General features: G+C 35.9%; 1 protein-coding gene across 1 annotated transcript in view; it reads left to right on the top strand.

The window, feature by feature from the left end:
* Positions 1 to 25,000, top strand: part of LOC129740893 (neuropeptide Y receptor type 2) — a 513,355-nt gene that overhangs the window by 238,858 nt on the left and 249,497 nt on the right. The window contains exon 2 of the mRNA XM_055732539.1: positions 22,350 to 23,073. The gene's annotated coding sequence lies outside the window, so the exon portion shown is untranslated. The remainder of the gene's footprint in view (positions 1 to 22,349; positions 23,074 to 25,000) is intronic.

Here is a 25,000-nt window from a genome sequence, read left to right as displayed (position 1 = left end):
GGGCAGGGTCGGCTTTCAGCATTTCAGCAGGGATGCAATCGATCCCAGGTGCTTTGTTGGATTTCATGTTTTTGATTGCCGCTTCTATTTCAGTCAGCGAAGGCGCTTCCGAGTTGACGCCATTTATGCGACTTACTGTTGGCGCGTTTGAAAGATTTTTTTCTTTTTTTATTCAGTCTTCCTCCCCCAGCCCCGAACGAACTCTCAACATTCGGTTGCTACATGATGCGTGAAGAAGACGAGGCACACATCCTACTCATTTACGTTATTGAATTTGAATGACTCAAGGTGATAGCTGTCGTCGAGGAGAACATCTTCAACCTCGCCGCAAAGGTTGAGGCAACAAAAAAAAACAACCGAACTTATTGCTTTGCACAGGCCCGCAACGTATTGTGCAAAGAGAAAAAAGAAACGAAAAAACTAGCAGCCTGCGTGTATAGTTGCTGTGCAATAATAGCAATAGCAGAAAAACCTCAAACATTCGATCCAGGCACAAACGAAGAGACTCGGGTTTGCTAGGCCTTTTGAATTCGGTTCCCTCAAGGTTGTAACAGGAGATGAGTGAGAACCATTCGTTTGGTTTTTTGGATTCACTGCCTCGAATGTATATTGCTTCGTTAAGGCGGGCCATGTTGAGAGCGTATGCATCCTCGGTTTTGTCGTTTTCGCAGCCTCAAAGTAACCTTTGCTTCCGAGTAAAGCGTTGAGGGAGAGAAGGTTGATCAATTCATGCTTAACAAAATACAATCAATGCTTTTTAGAGACCCCCTTCCCTCTTCCAGTGAGCGGAAAGCGTCTCAAACCATTGAAGGAACCTTTTCCGATCTTAACGCAAATCATTTCAGTAGTTTCCGAGTCTATAGAGATGAGACGGACGATGGACAGAAATTCATTTTCATAAATAAAGTAAAGCGAGATGATTTTCATGTATATGGAAATATCGTAAGCTAGCCAGATTGCCCGGTTCTACTCGGGCTTGCCCGAATCTAATATATAAAGATGAGTTGGACTATATATGTTTGTTTGTATGCACCTTATACAAATCCACACCGCTTAACCGATCAGCCTGAAATTTGGTACAGATATGTTTTTGGACCATGGTAAGGTTTTAGTAATACTTTTGAGTCCCTCCCACCTTAGAAAAGGGACCCTCCCATACAACTTTCGTTTTTATTCTCACGAACCAAAAGTCATGGCACCCATTTTGCCAACTGAATTTCGTTTCCTATGGCGGGGTTGTTTTCACCATCACCATGGGCCGGGCATTAGAAACGACCATCCAGAGTTCACGTGCTGGACAGCAAATCAAAGCTTGCTCAGCATTAAAAATTTGAAAGAGAAAAATTTGGCGGGTGTTTTTTCTTCTTTCTAATGTTCAAAGCACGTGGTGCCGGTGCGAGATATTTAGATGCAATCATGGGCCTACGTTTGGATTGAAAAATATATAGCCTGTTAGAGTATACACTGAGGTTTTTTTTACGCGGTTTTTTTTTACACGGTTTTTTTTACGCGGCTTTTTTTACGCGGATTTTCGAATTAACGCGGTTTTTTTTTGCGCGGATTTTCGAATTAACGCGGTTTTTCAGAGAAAATATTCTAAGACTTTTTCAAAGGAAAACACTTAGAATCTTTTTGTAGTTGGGAAAATCTTAGCTCTGAGACTAAGAACGTGATACATGAGATCTGAGACCTGAGACCTGAGACTTGAGACCTGAGACATGAGACCTGAGATTTGAGACCTGAAATATGAGACTCGAAATCTGAGACACGAGACATGAGACATGAGACATGAGACCTGAGACATGAGACATGAGACATGAGACATGAGACATGAGACCTGAGACATGAGACATGAGACCTGAGACATGAGACATGAGACATGAGACCTGAGACCTGAGACATGAGACCTGAGACATGAGACCTGAGACATGAGACCTGAGACATGAGACATGAGACATGAGACCTGAGACCTGAGACCTGAGACCTGAGACCTGAGACCTGAGACCTGAGACCTGAGACCTGAGACATGAGACATGAGACCTGAGACATGAGACCTGAAACATGGAACATGAGACCTGAGACATGAGACATGAGACGATCTGAATTCCGCACTGTCAAATAAGCCTCACTATATTCTACTATTCTATTAATCTAATTGATTTTGTTTTTTATCTTAAAAATAAACTATCATTGTACGCAAATTTTTAAATAATCGTGGTTATTACGCGTTTTTTTTAGTAACGTGCTTTTTTGCGCGAAGTTTTTACTTAAAATGGATTTTTTACGTGGATTTTCGAATTTCGGGGTTTTTTTACGTGGATTTTCGAATTAACGAGGTTTTTTTTTACGCGGATTTTCGAATTAACGCGGTTTTTTTTACGCGGATTTTCGAATTAACGCGGTTTTTTTTACGCGGATTTTCGAATTAACGCGGTTTTTTTTTACGCGGGACGAAATACCGCGTAAAAAAAAACCTCAGTGTATTGACTAGAATTGAAAAGGCTTTCAAAATGCTTTTTGCCGCCTCGGGGGGGCTTTGAGGGTCTCCAAAAATGCAGGGAACTAAACTGTGAACAATAAATTGACTTCTTCAACTGTATAACTATTTGGACTGTGAGCTGAAAAATTAATGAACCGATTTTCATGAATTCCAGCTTTTAGGAGCCTACCATTTCCATATTATTGAAATTCCTCAACAAGAAAGAAAAATTTATGAGATTCAGAGTTATAAATCCAAGGCTGGAAAATTTCAACGCTTCGATAGCCTTCGAGGAATTTAAACGAGGGGTTAGAAAATTGATTAGATGAATGATAAGATATATAAATCTGAGGTATTATACAATTCAATTTCATTGACCAATTTTTAACTTTTGAGTTATCATTGATGTCCAATGTGGTCGATTCTACCATCAAAATTTGAGAAAACTTTTTGAAAAACTGTTTAGTACTGGGAATTCAAACAAATGATCTCTTAGAATTTTAACATTGATTACTTTTCGAAAAAATTACTGGGATGTTTGCGCCCAAGAATAGACAAAATGAAACGGAACTCAAATAAAACCTTTTTCACAACATTGAAATGGTGATTTCAGTTCAGAGATGTTTTGTTTTCGATAACTCCAAAAAACTATTAGTGGAACTTTCAACATTTAAGGTAAGCTAATAATTAAAAAGTGTGAATTTAAAAAGCGGAAAAATGCACACATACAACTAAAAACATGCATAGTGAGTTTTCAACATGGCCCAACAATGTTCGGAGGTCTTTTTAGACATTTTCAAGTAAATGCAGAGATTTTCATTAAATGGGATGGGATGGGAAAGATAAAAAACAGTATAATCTTTTAAAGATAATAATATAAGGCCAATTTTTTTAGATGATGATTATAAAAATTGTTTTTCGTGAAAGGATGAATAAGCATTCAAGGGGGACTATTTTGAATTTATTTTAATTGAAACCTCTCAACGATAAAGTTTTCAATAATGTGAAAACGATCAACACTGTGAATAATCTCAATAAAAACTTTTAAAAGACTAACAAAACTTACATGGCCAAACTTTTCACAAATTTCTTAAAATTATGAATATAAAGCTTCCAAAATTTAGAAAAGTCAATCGATTGATTTTGATTAATATTTTATGTAAACCCGAGCAATGCCGGGTAAATCAGCTAGTATTTAATAAAAAATAAAAAAGGAAAACGTTCAATACACGCCGGTTGCTTATTTCGTTGCAATAAAGTTGGGATATTGCACGAATATTATCCTCTTAATTTGCTAAATCAAAAATAAAATCTCTCAATGAGTTCATGTATTTTTTTGGGAGTTCATATGAATTTTGTTAAAGATGTGTACATTTTTCAGATAAAATACTCTGAATAAGCTGGGCCTAGATACGTGCGGAAATTCTGGTAAGCTTAAAATAATGCATTCATAACTTGTTGTTCAATTGTGTTTTTCGAATCTAATCAAATCCAACTTTAGAAAATAGCTTATATGAACTTATTTCGTTACAGTTCATTTTAATCCTAAAATTTTCAATACTTTTTCTTTTTGCTAATGTTTTTGGGAGCGTCTCTTCAAACCCTTTGTATTGGAAGTCTTTATTCAACACTCCGAATTTTGTTATATAAAAGTTAAAGAAAATCCATCGTTGTACAGGTTTTTAGTCATTTAATTTTAGTGCATTTTTTTTGGGCTACTAAATTTTGTGTATTGTTTATTGCTGATTAGGATGTCAATAAATCATTTATTTTTATAAATTTCATGGTGATGGTCCGAGAAGAATTGTGTTTACATGTCATTTTTAGTTGTGAGAAGATAAATTCATGAGTTTGATATTTTTGGCTAAACATAAAAAATGAAAAATTATAATTACATTTTTATTTCTACCTTAACATTTTAAAAACTTTTGGATGTATTTTTTTTTACTGATGAGTAATTTTCACTGATGTTCTCCTACCTTTCATCTGAATCTGCCGTAAAAAGTGCTCAATTTGTCGACCCAAATGATTCAATTGGCTAAGGCTCTTTGCGACTTCACTTCTCGTTCTTTTGATTTAAAGCCTTTGCTGCCAAAGATCTTCGTCTACGGGTAGGTGGATGAGTACGGATCATTTTAGGTTCAGACGAATTTCCAAGAGACACTCATCTCATGGAAGGCCCGAGACAGCCCGAAGCAATTTCCCGCATACAAAGTCGCAATCACTCGACTGCAAAGTTATGCACATCAACCGAGCACTCGAAATGTGGGGAAATATAATGAAGTGTAATATTCCATTTTCCGTCTCCTTTAGAGGGCTTTATCGGCGGCTATGGGAATTCTGAATATACATACATTCATCTCTTATCCGGAAAGGTAAGTCGAAGCGTGTGGCGGTGGGGACCCAAACATCCCCTTTCCAATCCAGAGGTTTGGCTGACGGTTTTTCACAACCCGTTAGTGGTCCATTTTCCACCCTCAGACACATTCAGAACGGCAAAGTGTAACTAAGAGAGCGAACTTTGATTGTACCATTAAATTTTCACAATCCATTTCCCGTGTGGGCGGAAAGTGTCGTGCATTCATTTGACAGAAAGGAATCTCCCCGACCCTCTTGAAACCTCAGCCCTCGACGATTGCGACTCAGCTTTTACGACGATTCCGATAGCTTTGGCTGAAGAGCGCTTCAGCTCGAAATAGCACACGGGCCATTTGCATTAAAAAATAAAATCCAACCAGCAGCGATGGCGCATTCTTGCAAAAATGGAAAAATTCCATCCTAGGTTAATTCCGAATGGTTTTATGGAACCAGAAAACATTAGCCTGAAAGGTTTCATAAAACTATTAAGGCATCGTTTTTGCTCTCGTATTGAGCTGAATGTTTTCACACTACAGACAACAGTTGTAGACAATATTGAGTAGAAGATATCAATTTGAAGGGCTCGAAAATTGTTCCGATTGGTCGTAAAATTCACTCATTGGAGTCATGGATCGGTTATAATGTCACCCACACCCACCCTATCCTCTCGAATTCAAAAGCGAGCGACGCGTTAATGAACATTGAACAAAAGCTCTCTCTGGTTCGAAATTGGATTAATTTTCATCTTCCTCGCCCGGTTTGGATTAAAACACTGCAATAACCATTTGGTTGCTGTCAATGAGATCGTAAAATCGACATTCAACGAAAGGATCATCTTCAGCCCTTGACTTTTCATGATTGCTGGCATACTGGGAACGGAGAGGTGTTTTCATTGGTGTCACTTGAGGCGATTGGAATATATTTTCATTGATTTTTATTACTCAAGAAATCGAGCTGATTACTTGTCATTTTTGTGAAATGTTAAAACATTATCTAAATTGAAACCTCTTTCTAGAGAAGTGAATTCAAGTTCTATGATAGAGTTTGATTTTGAAAGAAGATAAGAATTAGGCAGCTAATCATTTTGATAAAAACATGTGAAAAGTTTCAGTTTGCATACGTGTTTTGATGCATCAAATTTTCACAAAAGAAAAGGAAATATTTGATAAAAAAAACTGTTCTTTTGTCAATACAGTTCAACAAGTTGTTCATTAGAATGTGTTTTGAAATCAAAAACTGGAGCGCAATTTTGTTCCTGGATCTAACAGAAGGTTCCTTGCCGAATATCAATTCATTTGGTTTCTGTTGGTCCCCTTGATCCAATCAAAAATCATGAAGTGAGCCTGAAAAGCACTTTTCTTGTTGGTCCTCCCGATCCAAAGAAAACTCATAAAGTAAATCTTCAGAACATTTTTCTTGTTGATCCTCTTGATTCAAAGGAAATTCATTAAGAGAACCTTCAGAATCCCCTTCGTGTTGGTCCTCCCGATCCGACAAAAATTCGTTAAATGAACTTTAGGAACACTTTTCTTGCTGGTTCTCCCAATTCAACGACAAATTGTGAACTAAACCTCCAGATCACTTTTCTGGTTGGTCCTCCCGATCCAACGAAAATTCATAAACTGAACCTTCAGAACACTCTTCTTGTTGGTCCTACCGATTCAACAAAAATTAATGAGGTGAACCTTCAGAACACTTTTCTTGTTGGTCCTCTCGATCAAACAAAAATTCATAAAAGGAACCATCAGAGCACTTTCCTTGTTGGTCCTCCCGATCCAACGAAAACTCATTAAGTGAACCCTCAGGACACTCTTCTTGTTGATCCTCCCGATTCAACGAAAATTCATAAAGTGAACCTTTCAAACACTTTTCTTGTTGGTCCTCTCGATCCAACCAAAATTCATAAAGTGAACCTTCAGAACACTTTTCTTGTTGGTCCTCTCGATCCAACCAAAATTCATAAAGTGAACCTTCAGAGCACTTTTCTTGTTGGTCCTCTCGATCCAACGAAAATTCATAAAGAGAAACTTCAGAACACTTTTCTTGTTGGTCCCCCCGATTCAACAAAAATTCATGAAGTGAACCTTCAAGACACTTTTCTTGTAGGTCCTCTCGATACAACCAAAATTAATGAAATGAACCTTCAGAACACTTTTCTTGTTGGTCCTCTCGATCCAACGAAAATTCATAAAGTGAACCTTCAGAACACTTTTCTTGTTGGTCCTCCCGATCCAACGAAAATTCATAAAGTGAACCTTCAGAACACTTTTCTTGTTGGTCCTCCCGATTCAACAAAAATTCGTAAAGTGAACCTTCAGAACACTTTTCTTGTTGTTCCTCTCGATACAACCAAAATTCATAAAATGAACCTTCAGAACACTTTTCTTATTGGTCCTCCCAATCCAATAGAAATTCATTAAGTGAACCTTGAGAACAATTTTCTTGTCGGTCCTCCCAATCCAACAAAAATTTATACAGTTAACCTTCAGAACACCTTTCTAGTTGGTCCTCCCAATCCAATAAAAAAATGTTGAGTGAATCTTCAGAACACTCTTCATGTTGGTCATCCCGATCCAACCAAATTTGATAAAGTTAACCTTCCGAACACTTTTCTTGTTGGTCCTCTTGATCCAACAAAAATTCATAAAGTGAACCATCAGAACATTGTTCTTGTTGGTCCTCCCGATGCAACGAAAATTTACCAAGTCAACCTTCAGAATGCTCTTAATGTTGGTCCTCCCCCCTTCATAAAGAGAACCTTCAACATTTTTCATGATGGTCCTTCCGATTCAAAGAAAATTCATATAGTGAACCTTCAGAACACTCTTCTAAATGGTCCTCGCAATCCAACAAAAATTCATACAGTTAACCTTCAGAACACTCTTCTTGTTGGTCCTCTCAATTCAACGAAAAATGTATAAAGTGAACCTTCAGAACACTCTTCTAGTTGGTCCTCCCAATCCAATGAAAATTTATAAGTGAACCTTCAGAATACTCTTCATGAAAGTTCTCCCGATCCAAAGAAAATTCATAAAGTTAACGTTCAGAACACTTTTCTTGTTAGTCCTCCCGATCCAACGAAAATTCATAAAGTTTACCTTCAGAACACTCTTCTAGATGGTCCTCCTAATCCAACAAAAATTTAATAGGTGAACCTTCAGAACACTCTTCATGTTGGTGCTCTCAATCCAACTAAAAGTTTATAAAGTGAACCTTTAGAACACTCTTCTAGTTGGTCCTCCCAATGCAATAAAAATTCATAATGTGAACTTTCAGAACACTCTTCATGTTGGTCCTCCCAATCCAACAAAAATTCATTAAGTGAACCTTCAGAACACTCTTCTTGTTGGTCCTCCTAATCCAACGAAAAATTCATTAAGTGAACCTTCAGAACACTCTTCTAGTTGGTTTTCTCGACTCAACAAAAATCCATAAAGTGAACCATCAGAACATTTTTCTTGTCTTTCCTTCCGATCCAACGAAAAATCATGAAGTGAACCTTCAAAACATTTTTCTTGTTGGTCCTCTCGATCCAACGAAAATGCATTAAATGAACCTTCAGGATACTCTTCATGTTGGTCTTCCCGATCCAACGAAAATTCGTAAAGTGAACCTTCAGAACACTTTTCTTGTTGGTCCTCTCGATTCAACGAAAATTCATTGAGTGAAACTCCAGAATATTTTTCTTGTTGAACTTACCGATCCAACGAAATTCAAAAAGTCTTCAGAACACTTTTCTTGTTGGTACACCCGATCGAACGAAAATTAATGAAGTGAAAAATTCAGAACACTTTTTTGTTGATTCTTTCGATCCAAACAAAAATTCATAAAGTTAACCTTCAAAACACTTTTTTTGTTGGTCCTCCCAATCCAACCAAATTTGATAAAGTTAACCTTCTGAGCACTTTTTATGTTTGTCCTTCCAATTCAACGAAAGATTCATAAAAAGAACCTTCAGAACACTCTTCTTGTTGGTCCTCCCGAGCCAACGAAAATTCATAAAGTGAACCTTCAGAACACTTTTCTTGTTGGTCCTCCCGATCACACGAGAATTCTTTGAATGAACCTTTATAACATTTTTCTTGTTGGTACTCCCAATCCAACGAAAATTCGATAAGTAATGCTTCAACATCTAACCAGAGTAATTAAATTAGAATCACCTTGCCCTAAAGAAGTCTTTCCTGCCTGCAGAACATCAAACCAGGAATATCAATGAAAAATTAATTACTTCACTGCATCATCGAGGCCGATTCCGGACACCAGCTTCTTTTATGGTGGCTTCTCAAAGTTTACCGGGGGATACAAAATGAAAAAAGAAAAAAAACCAAAACCATCTCACGTTTTCTTCGGGCCGGCATGCAGCAGAGGGTCTTCTGGGGGCCCGCAGTTACAGAATATCGTCTCGCCCCCTCGAAAGGTTTTCCCCTCGAAGGCTCGTTGTTTTATGACGAGAGGGAAAAAAGAAACTCGGGGCCTTCCAAAAGAGCCATAAAACTAATTAGCTACTAATCGAGAGATAGCGCTTGGTCCTGGGTGGGTGGTGCAAAAGAAGCCTTTCCATTTGCCTTAGGCTAGTTCGTTCCTCATTTTCTGTCAAACTGGACAGGAATTCAATTTAGAAAATCTCGATAACGATTTTTTGGTTTGTTAAAATGGAAAGTTAAGGGATTAAATAAGTTTTTGAAAAAGGGTGTTAACTTAGTTAATTTTCCAAAACTGACTTTCAAAATTAAGCAAAGCACCAATTGACATCAGGATAGACTCAATGTATTTTCCTACGGTTTCCACCTTCTCTAGAGGAAACCTGGAAATAATTTCTTTCCGTGCACCCACGCCATGTTACCTACTTGTTTCTACCTTTTTTGCTAGACTATTTTTTCTCGCTGGAATTTTTCCTCTTTTCTCAATCAAACAAACGACCATTACACGGAAGCCCCTTAATTAGAGATAAGTAATCGACAAGGTGCAAAACATTAGCTGCAGGCAGAAAGAGATAGTAAAATAAAAGAGAAAGAGAGTCATTAATTTAGAAGAGGGAGCCACACTGTTGCTTCAATCAGTGAATCGTTAGAGTAAATTGTAAGGGACATCAAACGCCAAATTATTTAAGGGATCATTGAATAAAAGAGTCGAACTTAATCAGAAAGTGGTTAAGTGAATATAAAAATGGAATCAGGTATTTGTACCGTTTGAAAAGAAGACAGACAAATTTTGAAATTTTTCCGATTTTGCATTTTCAAGCTAAGCTGAAACCCATTTTGCCCGATCAGCTTCCCACGTGCATTGAATGGAGCACCCTTTATCGAGACATCTAGTAAATTGTGCGGAACCGGTTGTCAAAATTTCCCAAAACATGAGCTTTCATCGATTTCGATTTCCTTTTCCTAAAAAACGATACGAAAAAAGAATTAATGGCAAAACAATACCAATCGGTTTGGCAGTTCTACCAAAATGGCTTTGCGGTAAGTCGGGAGTAATTTTTTGGAAGGTCGAAACTAAAAAAAAATCTAAATATATTCGGTTTCAATTCAACAATGACTTAGACATTTATACGTGATTCAACCACCTCAGGACCTTCTCAAAACCCTTGAACAAAATAAAGAGTTTCCTCTCGATTCCGACCACGTTAAATTTTACACGCTCGAAAAGCAAATAATTTCCAGTTCATGCACGTTTACAACCCCTCAACCAATCAACTGGCATTTATAACCCCGTGTCTGTCAGCGTTTAAAATGAGGGCTCTCCGAAAGAAAAGAAAAAAACAAACCTAAAAAGAAATGAGTTTTTCCAGCTCAAATGTTGCCGATATTGCCGTGATAGAGATCTCTGAGCTTGGCCTTTGACGATGACAAGGGAAACGGATCACAGAAAAAATAACAGCAACGTAAAAACGGACTCCAAATCTCATCAACGTGACAGGTCTAGTTGGAGGTTTTTTTACCCCGCAAATCGAATTCCTGCCAACAACTCATTGCAACATTTTTTTTTCTGTTTCCCAATAATTCCTGGCTCCTAGAATTGGTCCGATGGTTCTGGCGATAGATTTGAAACTTTTTTTTTATCTAGCTTCGACCCATCATCGAACCTCCGATACAGATCAGAACGATACAGTGGAAATATTTACACATCGCTTAACTCAATTAATTTTTCCTTCATACATTCAGGCAGTTTTGGAACAGCATTCTATGGCTGGAATATTAGAGTTTTTTTTTAATTGAAAAAGCTGCTTCAAATGATGAAAGATTCCCAACAAAAAAAAACAATGACGAAACTGAAAGAAACAAAAATAAACCACAGTTTTGGCAGTTTTAACAAATCACAGATAGTAGAAAGTGTTCTGATCTCAAAACCAGATCCCGGTTTAGAAAAAAATAACAAAACTCTGTTCAATTCAAATTCTTCTGGGATTAAAAATGACTTTAGAAAACCTTCAATGATGTATTAGAAATTTTTTTATAGAAGCATCGTGGATGCTTCAGCGAAAAATCTCCCTTTTTCGTATCAAGGAATTAAGAGGAATAGAGAAATTTAAACCAATAGTGTCAAATTGACACTTCCAGATCTGGCAATAGTTGCAAAACCTGTTCCAGGTATTGTTGTAGGATCAGAGTTTTGAAAATTTATGCTTTAGTATAACCACTGATAAGCTGATACAACTTACCCTGCGTAGGGGAAAAATATTCATCGTCTAGAGCTCCTGGCGCCAACTAGCTCATCATTCTCTAAGCTTCGTTTCCCGATCATGTAATGATACCAATAGCTAAATTTCGATTTTTTCGTAAATCATTCAATTTTCATTTGACAATTCGAAAATTTTTAAGGAAGAGTTATGTAACTCAGTTAGTTTAAATTTTAGTTTCAATGTAGTGGATCAATTCCATTCTTATTGAAGAAGAGTGTATGATATTTTGAAAATTTTATCCAAAGGGGAAATTTGAAGAAGTTTCAGATGAACTAAGAAGTATATTCTCTAATAAAATGCCTAGACTAAATCGTTCACCAGAAGATACGTTTTTTAAAGAACTGCGATTTTTTTCTCAATAAGGTAAAGAAAATTTTCGCTTTGGAAGTTTTAAATCTTTAAATTTTATGCATTTGATAAAATTAATTTAAAAAAAACTGTAAAACTTTAATTCAATTATATTATGAAATTATTTTTCAATTTGAATATCCTATTAATTGGAATATTTTTTTTAATATGAAGAATTGAATTTCATATGTATGAACGTTTCAAATTTTGTTCCTCAAATTTCAAAGCTCAATGAATCTAGTACATTTCAACCGTCGGGACCTTTTTTCACTGGGAGGAAAACATAACAAAAATTGAACACCATAGCAACTTATACTTTTGCACGCAGAAAAATTGAAGCAGGCTAAAAATTCTTGGTAAATAATGAAATTTCTATATATTTTTCTACGTGTCATTAGAAAACGTGGAGTTATTTTTGAATGCTAGCGCCCCGACAAAACCAGTGTATTAATCACTTACTAAGCAGTTAAGACACGAACCTTTGGTTGATGGAAATGTGGTGCAGAGTTATATCAGTTTGTCAGTGGTATAACATTGATTGAATTGATAATTCAAGTTCTTAATTCATTATGAGCACTAAATCCAATAATCTCGATCGAATTTCTATTACTGCATTAGACATAGTAAGTAGAATTGATTCCTTTTTTCAGCCTATTGAACTAAAACTTCTGAACTAAAGACTAAGCATTGGCCCGAAAGGGCAGACTTCTTCCGTCGTGTATGCCACATCTGACTTTTTCATACGCTGTTCTAGAGTCTTTGTTATAGATCTGCAGGGAGTTTCGGTATTTGTTTTTGATGAGTTGATAAAAGTTTGGCAGGATGATTGCTGAAGTTCAAGTCTTCTTTAGGATTAGTGTCGTTCCAATATTAAAATGATGGAACGTTTCTTGTAGTTCCTAGTGAGGAGTCTCTGGAGCCACCGTTAGCGAGTGACCTTATGGTTTTTAGTGAAAGATTTTTAGTCAGAAGATAGATAAAGGGTAATTGACCGCTCTCGGCCTTCAGTGTTGGGATTTAACTTGATCTGAAGGCGGAGCTGATAATTCTGACACATTCATTGTACAGTGGTTCTAGCTTAACAAGCTTAACAAGTTGTTAAGCTAGGGTAACAAATCCGATCCTATGAAGAGAAGAGGGGATAAGCCAGCCGCGAAGGATCCGGAAGAGAGAGTCACGATGAGCTAGGCTGGTTGTGTTGGTTAAAATACGGAGCATACTGATTTTGTTGACGGCATTTTCACGGATTTTGTTTAGATTGCATATCAAATTTAGCCGGTCGTCGATCCAAACGCCCAGTAGGCGGGGGTAATTTATCCCACTAGTCCCAGTGGAATCATTTCGCGATCGAAGTAGTCATCGGGCTGAAGTTAGAAGCTATATGTTGCACATACGGAAATTTTTATCAATGCAATGACAATGCAGTTACATCACTAGAACTGGTATGAAATTTTCTTTTTTTTTGCATATAATTTTTTTTGCCTAAACCTTACGATAACATACTCAAAATCCAGTGCAAAGCTGAATTAAGGTGTAGGAATTGTATCAAAAATCCGAATTGATGAAATGTTTGATAAACAGCTACCTTTGAAAATTCGTCATAAATTATGTATTTCGTATTTTAAAAAATCTGAAGATGCCAAAATGTGACAAATTACGTCAACTATCCAATTCATTTCTTGAAATTTTTCTACTGTAACAGGAACAGCTTTGGCGGTTGATTGATTGATAAGTACGGGTTTTACACAACTTTTTTACATTTTTTGTGACCATGATCTTAAAAAAAATTTGATAAAAATTTCCGTATGTGCAGCATATAGCTTCTAACTTCAGCTTTCTCATGCACTAAGTGAATTTTTTTTTTCGAGCACTGATCAACAGATTTATAGAAATTTTCCTGAAGCATGTTTTTTCATAAAAAATTTCTTGGACTTAACATAACTTTAAAATAATTGATTGTAGCTGAAAATTGTCTGAGAAACATATTTGAGTCACATTATAGGCTTTTCAAAACTATAAGTCATTTGACCGCTCGCGGTATGAATAGGTACAGTACCGTTCATAATTGTATAGATGTTTGAACTTAGAGGAAATAGAGGCAGGTTTGAAAAGGCTAGATGCAGTTAAATCATCTGGTCCTGACGGAATACCAAACAGATTTTTAAAGGCTTGCTGCAATGAGTTGGCACGTCCTTTGGCTCTTCTGTTCAATTCATCGTTACATTCGGGATTATTCCCGTTTGTTTGGAAATTGTCGCGAGTTACTCCCATCCACAAAAAGGGATCCAGAAATATTGCTGAAAATTACAGGGGTGTAGCAATATTATCTGCTTTGCCAAAATTTTTTGAGAAGTTGGTTTATCATCGGCTATATCCAGCGGTAGAGAATAGAATTTCGCCCCATCAGCACGGATTCTTCAGAAAAAGATCGGTGGTAACAAATCTTTGCGAGTTCACCACTCGCGTATTAGATTGGATGGTCAAGGGATTCCAAGTAGACTGCATCTACACCGACATGTCGAAGGCCTTTGATGTAGCAGGAATCAACGAAATTTTGGATGCATCAGCGCGAATCGGTATTAGAGGTAACATCCTACCTTGGATCGAGTCTTATTTGGTGAATAGACAACAGTACGTGTCTGTAAATTATGTGTGCTCGGCACCCTTTGAAACGTCTTCCGGAGTGCCTCAAGGCAGTCACTTGGGACCTTTGCTTTTCATTCTTCTTATGAATATTTTGCCGGACTCCCTTTCGGATGCTTTCGTTTTGATTTACGCAGATGATGTGAAACTGTTTTTGCCAGTAAAAAGGGTGTTCTCTGAGTTTATAATCAGAACCAAGCTGAAAGTAAACGATTCAAAATGCGCAGCAATATCTTTTACACGAAGCAGTACACCGATCCAGTTTACGTATTCCCTAAGTGGTGAAAGTATTGCAAGAGTAACCTGTATTAAGGATTTAGGCATCAAATTGGATTCTGGATTGAGTTTCAGGGATCACATCAGAAGTGTAGTAGCAGATGGGCTCGCTTTGTCGTGAGTCGTCGGGAGTCGTGAGACGTTTCGCTGGAGAATTGAAGGACCCATACACCATCAAAAGCTTATACGTTAGCTTTGTGCGATCGAGGTTTGATTTTGCGAGTACAGTTTGGAGGCCCATGTACCAAACACACATAAACCGAATGGAAGCTGTTCAGAAGTGTTTCGTCAAATTTGCAGTGAGGAATCTTGCCTGGGGGGAGAGTTTACCGGATTATGAACATTTATGTTACCTGCTAGATTTGGACCTGTTAGAAAGTCGGCACCGCATAAATGATTTAACCTTTTTTCTTAAGGTAGATAGAGGCATGGTGGACTCAACGTTTTTATGTTCCCGCTTGACAGCAAACACAAGCACTTTGACATTTAGACGACGCAGGCGTTATGCGCTTGACCATCGCAGGACGAATTACAGCCGCAACGAAACAAGTTTTCCGTTTTATGAGGGAGGTGAATAATATTAACAGTGTAATAGATCTCAATTTAAGCATCCCGACAATCAAGAAGCTCTATGTGTTATATTTAAGAAATCAACTCTATGTAAGATAATTTTAAGTAGTTCGGATGACGGGCTTGGCCCATATATCCTTAAATAAATAAATAAATAAATAAATAAATTTGAAGCATGCGCACTGTCACTTCGACTTTGAACTTCCATAACTTTTTACTCTGATTATATTTTTTGATCATTTTTTTGCGTTAATAGATCAACTATCACATTGTTATATCACGAAATTTGAGCTTTCTGGAGTTTGTGTGGCCTGAGAAACACTAATTCTACGAAAATCGGACCTTTTGGATATTTCTCATTCAAACTGCAATATCTCTGAAACTACACGACATTTTTTATTGAAATTTTGCAGAGTGATTGTTGAAATATAAAACTAGCATGTCTGAAGTTTTTGAAAAGTTGTATCGATGAGATCAAAAATTACGCGAGGTGCAATATTTCAGGCATGGATCTAGAAATGCAATTTCTATAGAATTTTGGACGAATGTTTCCATAGGAAAATCATATTCTCTGCATAACAACCAGTAAATCTATTTCAACCAAAAAATCAAAACAATATCGCGAGATTCTGATTTCAAAACACAAATGGCTCATTTATTCCATTTTTTCTTTTCTTCATTGCTTGTGCCAGACATTTTTTGTCTGATTGGTGGAGGAAACGATATTGTTCTCATGAATCGTCCAAAATTCTATAGAAATCGCATTTCTAGGTTCAGGCCTGAAATATTGTACCTCGCGTAACTTTTGATCTCATCAATAGAACTTTTCGAAAACTTCAGACATGCTAGCTTTATATTTCAACAATCACTGAGCAAAATTCCAATAAAAAATGTAGCGTAGTTTCAGAGATATTTCAGTTTAAATGAAAAAAGTCCAAAAAGTTCTATTTTAGTAGAATTACTGGTTCTCAGACCACACAAACTTCAAAAAGCTCAAATTTTGTGATATAACAGTGTATTAGCTGATCTATCCAAGGCAAAAAAAATGATCAAAAAATATCATCAGAGCAAAACGTTATGGAAGTTCAAAGTCGATGTGACAGTGCGCGTGCTTCCAATTTCTATACAATTATGAACGGTACTGTATATACAAAGTGTCGGTATGTTTAGTGTTAATTTGAGTTTTGACTAGTATCTTTTATGAAACATTTACCTTTCCAACAAAAACTCAACCTTCAATTGATGTCTGGTTGATAGAATATAGAAGAAAATAAAAAGATTTTTTTGAAGCATTTTTTTTACTTTCCGACAGAAAACTGACCCCTTTTCGAAAAGAGTTGCCATCGTTTTTGATAAAAACTCGTGCCGGTACCAAATATAATCAACAAAAATATTGTTTTATAGATGAGGAATGCTCAGTTTGGTGAAATTTGCAATCCTGTGCAGTGCAAAACTCTCTAAAAGACTTATTTGAGCGCTTTTTTCTGTTTTCCAACCCTGCGATTGGATCTGATTTTTGAACAACACGCTAACTTTTGGCTAACCCTTAAAGGCGTAAAATTGACCCGTTATTAGGAACCTCCACGATCTGCCACTTAACGAGCTATTTTGTCGGGTCAATATTGCCTTTTATTTCTAATGAAAAGTTCCGGAGAAGTGAAAAATGGGGAAAAAGAGAAAAACACTCTTATCGGCGAAAACTAAAAATGGCATATACGTTACTTCGGCCTATCACGGCAGAACAGAATCCAATCAAACTGAAAGTGATAAGTTTTTTTTATTATAAATCTTTAAACAGCTATTTTTATTTACTCCCCAAGCGGGGTGAATACAGACATTGGCAAATAAATCGAGGAAAACGTTCACTTGAGCTTCTATCATAATAAACGTGGATTAATACGTTGTTTTTCGTTTCTTTTTTAATCTCGCATACTTATATTCGTACAAATTCAATGCTGGTAAAGTTCTGTAGGGACAAAAGTTAACGAATGTCTTTTTTGTATTTTTATTTCTAGATTTCCAGCGGAAGCTGAAAGCGATTATTTTCTGGGAGAGACTTAAAAATCAATTTTCTTCCGTTTTACATTGTTTATTTTTTTCGTTTATAGAGGATTCTAGATATTGTTATGTTCATTTTCGGTTAATCCAATGATAAGTGCGCCAAAGACATTCTTGTTGAAATGTGTCGCAATTTTACGCAGTTTTAGTCAATTGTCTTTCTTTTTTTGCCAAAATCATGTTGGAAATATTCTTAATCATAGAAAAAATTTGCAGACACGGCACATCACTATTTGCAGTGTTTCCAAACGACACTTCTCATGGTTTAAATTTTTTTTTCTGCTTCAAATATCCAAATTACGTATTACATTATGTGATTTGATATCTGTTACTTCAATGCTCTTTTATATCTACTCCTTATCATATGATCTTCTTTAAAATTAACATAGCATAATATTTATCAAAACACGAATGCTTAAGTTCTGGTCAAATTAAATTAGAGCATCAACAATATGCAATAAATTATGTACAGCAAATCTGATTCATAAAAACTTCATATCAAAAATCCTTTTTTAAACAAAAAGGATTTGAAAACTCTCAATTTACGTAGGGAATTGAAGTAATTTGTATTCCATACATGAATTCACTTTATTAATTCAAAGGACGCGTATTCAACATCTGTAAATAATTTTTGAGACTTTGATAAGGGCTTAAACAATATTTGACACCTTTTTTTTTTTTAATTATTTAATAGTTAGCTTCTATTTGTGATCTTGATTTCAAAATCAGAAATGAAACATTTTTAACATTTGAGTGTAACCAATGTTTATTAGTACATATTATCAATTTTTCATTTTGTTTTTTTTTCTTAGTTCTAATATCTGGTTTAAAATTTTCTTTATTTGTTTTGAATCTTGGTTCAAATTTTTTTTTTGAGACTATTTAACCTTATAGAGACCGTGCATTACCCCATTTTGTTAAAACTAGCTCCATAAATTTCATATTTATAGGCCTAAATCATGGTTGAATAATTTCATCAAAGTTTTTCTTCGACTTTGCAAATAAAGTGAATGAAACCGGTATAAATCCGAGTTATTTTCAACGAAATCCGGGCAACCGGGTTGGACCGGACCATTCTCAAAATTCGTTTCTAATATCCGGACATACCCGGGTAATAACTGGCAATCTGACAAGCTTTGGGTGAATCTGTTTTAAAAAATGTTTGAGTTGCCTTGATCCTGAAGAAAAAATGACTATTTTCAGCAATATTCTATCCCATTCCATTTTGCCTGTTTGTAGAGGATTTTAACGAGCTTGGTCATTGCTGCCGTAATCTGGTAAACTGACGTATGCGCCAACATTACCGATTTGTGTTTTTTGCAGTTACACGATAGAAGATACCAATCTCAACCTAATAACATAAAAATATGTTAAGAAATGTTTAAAAAATACCAACATAACATTATGAAAACAAAATGACGTATGTGCCATTTCTACTCAACGTAACGTAAGTTTAATAAAAAAATATGTTTGCAACGCATTGATTACGTCTCAAAGCAACAGTGAGTGTGAGGATCATAATAAAAGACTGTCTTTGTCTAATTCATTAATTGTACGAATCAAAATTACTAGTAAATTACTAGTAATTAATCACCCGTCGGCGTTTATCGTCCTGGCGAAGGCTGCGCTGGAGTATGAAGATCCTCTTCTTATCCAGGGAAAGGTTCCAATACTCTTCAGTTATTTTAGTTCTCCTCACTGTGAGGATCACATTATGCTTCCGTTTCCTGTTTTCCACAGATTCCAAATGCTTCGTTTCACGCTCCGTAAGTCCAGGCACCCATTCATTTACCGGATTATCCTCAGGCTCACTCTCACTGCTACCGTACTTAGCTATGAACTCCATTTTTTTTGGTTCGGATACAGCTTACCATCCACGAGCCGCGAATATTTGACTGATTGTGAAAGAAAATATCTGGAAATGGTTCGTCGCATGCTACGATGGATGTACACTCTAAGAAAATTGTACATAAATAGTGGTACCGTAAAAAGTACATACTTTGAAGTTCGACAACTTTTACGTAGAATGAGTTTCAGAAATTACATACTTTGTCAGTTCTTTCTGTTCTACAAAACCCTCTCTGTAGAAAGAACTGCAATTTCAGGTAATTTGTAGTTGACCGCGTTTTGCTTCTCACTAGCACCACCATCTATGATTTGCATCCTACTTGAGCGCACGCAATTACTTCTGCAAAACTGCCCGAAAGCCTCACGATTCTGATTTAACCAGATTTGCTGACCTGATTTGCTAACTATTTATTGCTTCTACAGGATTTTTAACTTCTTCGGCCAGTCGGCTACTGAATCCCATAGACATCCAGTCCCAGATTCTCACCTCAATGACACCAGCTCAAGCAACTGTCCCGGAGTGGCCAAACAGCGTGTGGCCAATTCAACAGGATCCCCAGCGAAAAACTGAACAAACGAAGACAGTTTGCCAAAACAAACAGTGGCCCGGAATTGATGGACGTGATTATCCAATCGAAAAAAATTACTAGGTCGATAGATTTAATTTTATAGTTAATGGACAATAAATAAGCAAACTCAAAAAGAATTTGAATAAATTTGAAATAAAATATCCCTGCTTCTAAATCTCTAATTTGAATTCAGAAATTTTTCTTCTTTATATGTGATTTTTACATATTTTTCAGTTCACAGAGCTCTACTTTCTTTTGCGTACTTTCTACATACTGGTACGTGCAGCTTTTGCTACATAATTTTTCGTACCATCATTTTTACATACTGGTGGCTTTCTGCACTTACGGGTTGTTTTGACTTCTTTCACTTACTTTTGTGTAGGATTTTCTAAGGGTGACATCATTTGGTCTTGGAAACAGTGAAAAATAATAGCTGTTTCCACATCAAAATGACGTTGGTATCATAACTTCCGTTAATAAACCTTTTTCCACAAATCATGTATTTGGCCATGTTTTTTCATCGTTTAAACGCATAGTGTACAGATTGAATATTGGAATTTGCTCGGAGGCTCAATAAAAAAAACGTTTTTTGCAAAAAAGGTTCGTACTGAAAATTTTTCTCGCTGGCGCATACGTCAGATTGCAGATTACGGCAGATTGTTCCTCTATTTTCAGTAATAGACTCCCTACCGGCTAATCGCGTTTTTCACCCCATAAGGAAGATAAGCAATCACATTCAAGTATCCATTCTACTGGTGCCACGTAAAAAGTACAATGTAATTTCTTGGGGTAGCCAGAAGTTAGTGTGAATATTGATTGAAATTTACTGATTTTTCCTGATTTAAAAAAAAATTAATGAAAGATGAGTTAATGATTGAATCATCAAACAAAACTGTAATAAAATAGTTTAACCCGTTGAACCGACGAAGTACGTTGTTCCTTTCAGATGATATTAGAGTAGTGTTTTTCGAGGCGTTTTCTGTTCCTATACTCTGCCTTTGTTTTTGAAATCTTAGCATATTATTATTCCAGATTTTTTTCCTTCGCTGTGTGTTTGACAGAATAACCTGGCATCGCATCATACAAATTAAAAATGTCTTTTTTTCAAAGGGTGAAAAATCTGTAGTATTTTTTACAAAATCTCAAAAATCCATCTTCTGTACCAACAATATCTGTACCGCAAAAAATCAAAAAATCTGGTTTACTAGATAAAGCTGTACTTGTGGTCATTATGATCACTGCTGGTTTGATATTTTTCTTCAAAAAATGAATGTCCAAAAAAACGTTTTTAGTAGCGCGTTTTTCTCGCCTACCAAAAAACTGTGTTCGATCATAGATTTCTCCTTTACACAATAGTGTCCAATAGAATTTTCCAGAGAAGGGAATTCGCTTCATCAGCAGATGTTAATGCTCTTGCCCACTCTTGTGTGTAGAGGATCTCACTTTTGTTAGCAGTGCGATTTATCTCTCTCCGCACAGCTTGGGGAACAGTAGAAAGAAAATTGCACTCTCTTTCACCGAACAAGCCAAACTGAAGAAAAATGCCAACCATGAGTGTACGTAAACCAAAGAAAAAAGTTATGAAAATTTGTTCGAAAGGCGCCCCTGCCCCATTAAAATCGATTATAATGAAATGAATGAGAAACTATTTTGAATTTTTCACTCTCCTGTTTTCTCGTTAAGTGGTGAATATCGGTTCGTTAAAGTACCTATATCTGTTTTCAGAGTAATGGAGGTTCAAAATTGAAGTGATAGAACGCGTTCTATCCATTTCTATGGAATAATGAACAGCATGTCAAGAAAAAACTTCAGTTATGTGATATTTTTATAAATAAAATAGTTTCGAGAAATACTTCATTAGATAAAATTGTCCAAATATTCAGCTCTCCGATTATCAGTTTATATCTTATCGAGACGATTATTTCAAATAAAATAGCATTCATCCTCATATAATTTAGTTTTTTTTACCATGGACAAGTAGTTTCAACTTTAAGCATAAGGTCAAAAAGTGAAAACATATCGTACCAAAAGTTACCGAAGATCGACAAGCTGAAACGTTTTTTCAACCATTGCTCCCGTAATTCCATTATCATCCCAATCTTGACAGACAAGCCCATTCGCGGCAAATCAGAGTCGATAATGGTTGCTGGTGGTTGTACTGACAGACCTCGATTATGGGATGTCCTTAAGTTACGTAAAGTGTCATGGGTTTTGTTGTATGTACCTTTTTTTCAATTTTCTTTAAGTTCGGATTTAAAAATTATGAAAACTTTCATGAGAATTTTCATTTTGATAGAAGATTCATTGGAAAAGCCATTCAACTCTAGATGCAACTAATTTGGCTTGACTTTTTGGCTCTGAAACGTAACGAAACGATGAACATCAATTTTCATCACTCGTCCTATGAGCTGGTGTTGAAATCTGGCTCCCTCTAAAAAAATATAACAACAGTATGTTCCCGAGAATGCAACCGATGAGCTTACACTTTTCCATCTTTTTTTTTTTTGCTTTTTTTCAGATAACCCCTGAATCGGTGCAAACAAGCCAACATGAGCTTCGAGGTTAGGCTCCAGCGATGATGGCGAATAGACGACTAAAGCAGCAAATGGAAACCGGAAAACCGGAAGCGGAAATCGATCACTTGATTTGATTGGCCCCGCGTCTTCTCTGAAGTTGTCTGCTTGCCGGATAACTGGGAAGGAAAACACTCAAGGAATAGAAAAAAAAAACTCTTGGCAGCATCCGGTTTTTGCAGCTCGTGAAGAACCGGAAGAGACAAGCTGACAAGTTTTCCAAAAGGGGGCAAATGTACACACAGTTATAAGAGCAAAAGGGGAAAGGGAAAATCGCGTGGGTTACAAGCAGTAAAAAGAAGGTGTTGTGCAATGTTTCTGCAATCTGCGATGGTGGAGGTAAATGTGGCACTTTCTGAGGTTTCCCGCGATGCGGAGGAAAATTTCTAACGGGAAAGTGTTTATGTGATAGAAAAAAGAAAAGTGAACCCAAAGGGTGAGGAAAATTTCAAAAACATCTCCTACCAAGTTCACGTGTTTGTTCCATAAACCCCGTAGATCAGCCTAATCCGGTTGTGCAATCGTGTGCAGTTTGACGAGAAAATAAAGTGGAAACGATAAGCCGGGTTTTTTCGCTAGTTTTCTTCTCGTGTCCGCCCGCCATCATTCCCATTTGGAGGTGGGGAAAATCCGCGCTGCTGCTCCTGTTTGTTCGAAAGGGATGAGAAGGTACGTACGGGTGTCACACTATTTAACGAGTTAGTTGACGCAGCTATGGTGGCTAAGGTTATTGTATACTTTCAGAATTGTTATTAAATAGTTTTTTTTTTAAGTTATTTTAAGCGAAACAGTAAAAATTCAAAGATATTCCGATATGAGGGAAAAAAGGTGATTTTTGATCCCATTTTCTTATCTTCACCACATCTTTTTTTTTAAATAAGTAACTCGCCGCCTTTTACGATTCTAAAAGCATGTAATTTTAATGCCAGAATAATTAGAATGATACTTGATCTCGTACATAAATTAGAATCATCTACGCAGAGCGGAAAACTTGATCCTTTATAAAAGGATACTTGATCCTTCATTCAGGACGCTTCATTTTTGCCAAAAATTTGCCAAAGCAAATGGAAAGATAATGGGTAGATAGACTATTTCTTGAACCCTATCAAATTTTTTAAAAATCTAAGATATTGAGAATTTAAAAGTTTTTCTTCAAACCTATTGTCATAGCTAATTTTCCGGCGAAATTTGATATTTTTTAGATAAAACCAATCTTCTTACACTTTTTAATCAAGCAATTATTGGATAAACAATGGTTTTTGGAGAAATATTAGTTTCATCGTGCTAGATTATTATCATGATTTATTTACTTGAAAAAACATGTCTTTTTGACTTAGGGGATCAATAGAACCCCAAGATAACATTTTAAAAACCCACCTCTGCTCTGAAATTAAGACACTATGAAGTTGGAAACATTTGAAAATAATGAAAAAGATGTTTAGGTTACATTTTGTAAAAATTTTCATCAAAATTTGAATAAATTTTTCTAGGACATCAGATTTTTGTTAGACTTTTCAGTTACGAGATATAGCTGAGGGATTACGTCTATCCACAGTGGTCGAAAATGTAAATTTGCATATGCTGAAATATGATTGTTTTGCATTACACGTTATCTACATTGAAATTTCTTTCATCCAAACATTTATTTCTATGATTTCAGCTTGTAGATTTTTGTAGTATTTTTTACCCCTAAATGCATGCAGCATCTTTATTTTCAGGAAAATTAAAATTAGTTTTACAGAACAAAACATTTCTGAAATTGGTGTTTTCATGCGTAATGGTCTTCAAGCCATGAAAAATTTATAAAAAAAAAACTTACAAATTTTATACAATTTCATCAAAAACGAAGTTTGTTGCAAGTTTTACCCCATTTTCTGAGGAGGGTGAAAATCGCATGTTTTTATAAAATCAAAAATAATTAAAGAAACCAATAATTTTTCTGACTAGGCCAGGGACTAGTTTGAATGTTGGTGAGACATCAACATCAAAATTTAAGCTTTTGATGCATTAGAGGTATGATTAACTATGAACATAAGTTTTTTAGAAGCCATTGAAATTGAAAATTGTTGTATGTTGCCCCAGTTGACGGTAGTTTACTATGTGATGTATAAAAAAAATTCATCACTACTACGTCATCGTGCTTGGCATGAGTTTATTTCACACCAGATTTACGGTATCCAGTAATTTTTCAATTTTTTTCAGAATTCCGAAATTTTTGACAGTTTTTCAAAATGTATTTTTTTATGTCAATATTAATTTTGTAAAATTATCTTTGAATTTGAAAATTATGATAAAATTGGTAATGTTATTGAAATTTTCTAAAGTAAAATGGTAAAATGACGCAATTTGACATGACTTTTGAATAAAAGTAATAGAAAAAGGATAGCAGAAAACCGTCACAGATTTTCTGAATAAAATCACAGAAGTCATATTTTCTTTTCGACAAAACACAGAATTTTTTTCGGCAACCTTGGTTAGGCGTAATGTGGGATTGAACGCATATGCTATTGAATTGGAATGAAGTTAATATACCAAAAATTTTGTCTTAAGTTTTGGAGGTTTGGTAATTAATTTACGGCGTTATGCAATTAGTTGT

The sequence above is a fragment of the Uranotaenia lowii genome, chromosome 2 (genome assembly GCF_029784155.1).
Source record: "Uranotaenia lowii strain MFRU-FL chromosome 2, ASM2978415v1, whole genome shotgun sequence".
In the NCBI taxonomy this organism is placed as follows: domain Eukaryota; kingdom Metazoa; phylum Arthropoda; class Insecta; order Diptera; family Culicidae; genus Uranotaenia; species Uranotaenia lowii.
The sequence above is the reverse complement of the archived record's forward strand: the minus strand, read 5'-3'. Positions and strand labels throughout refer to the sequence as shown.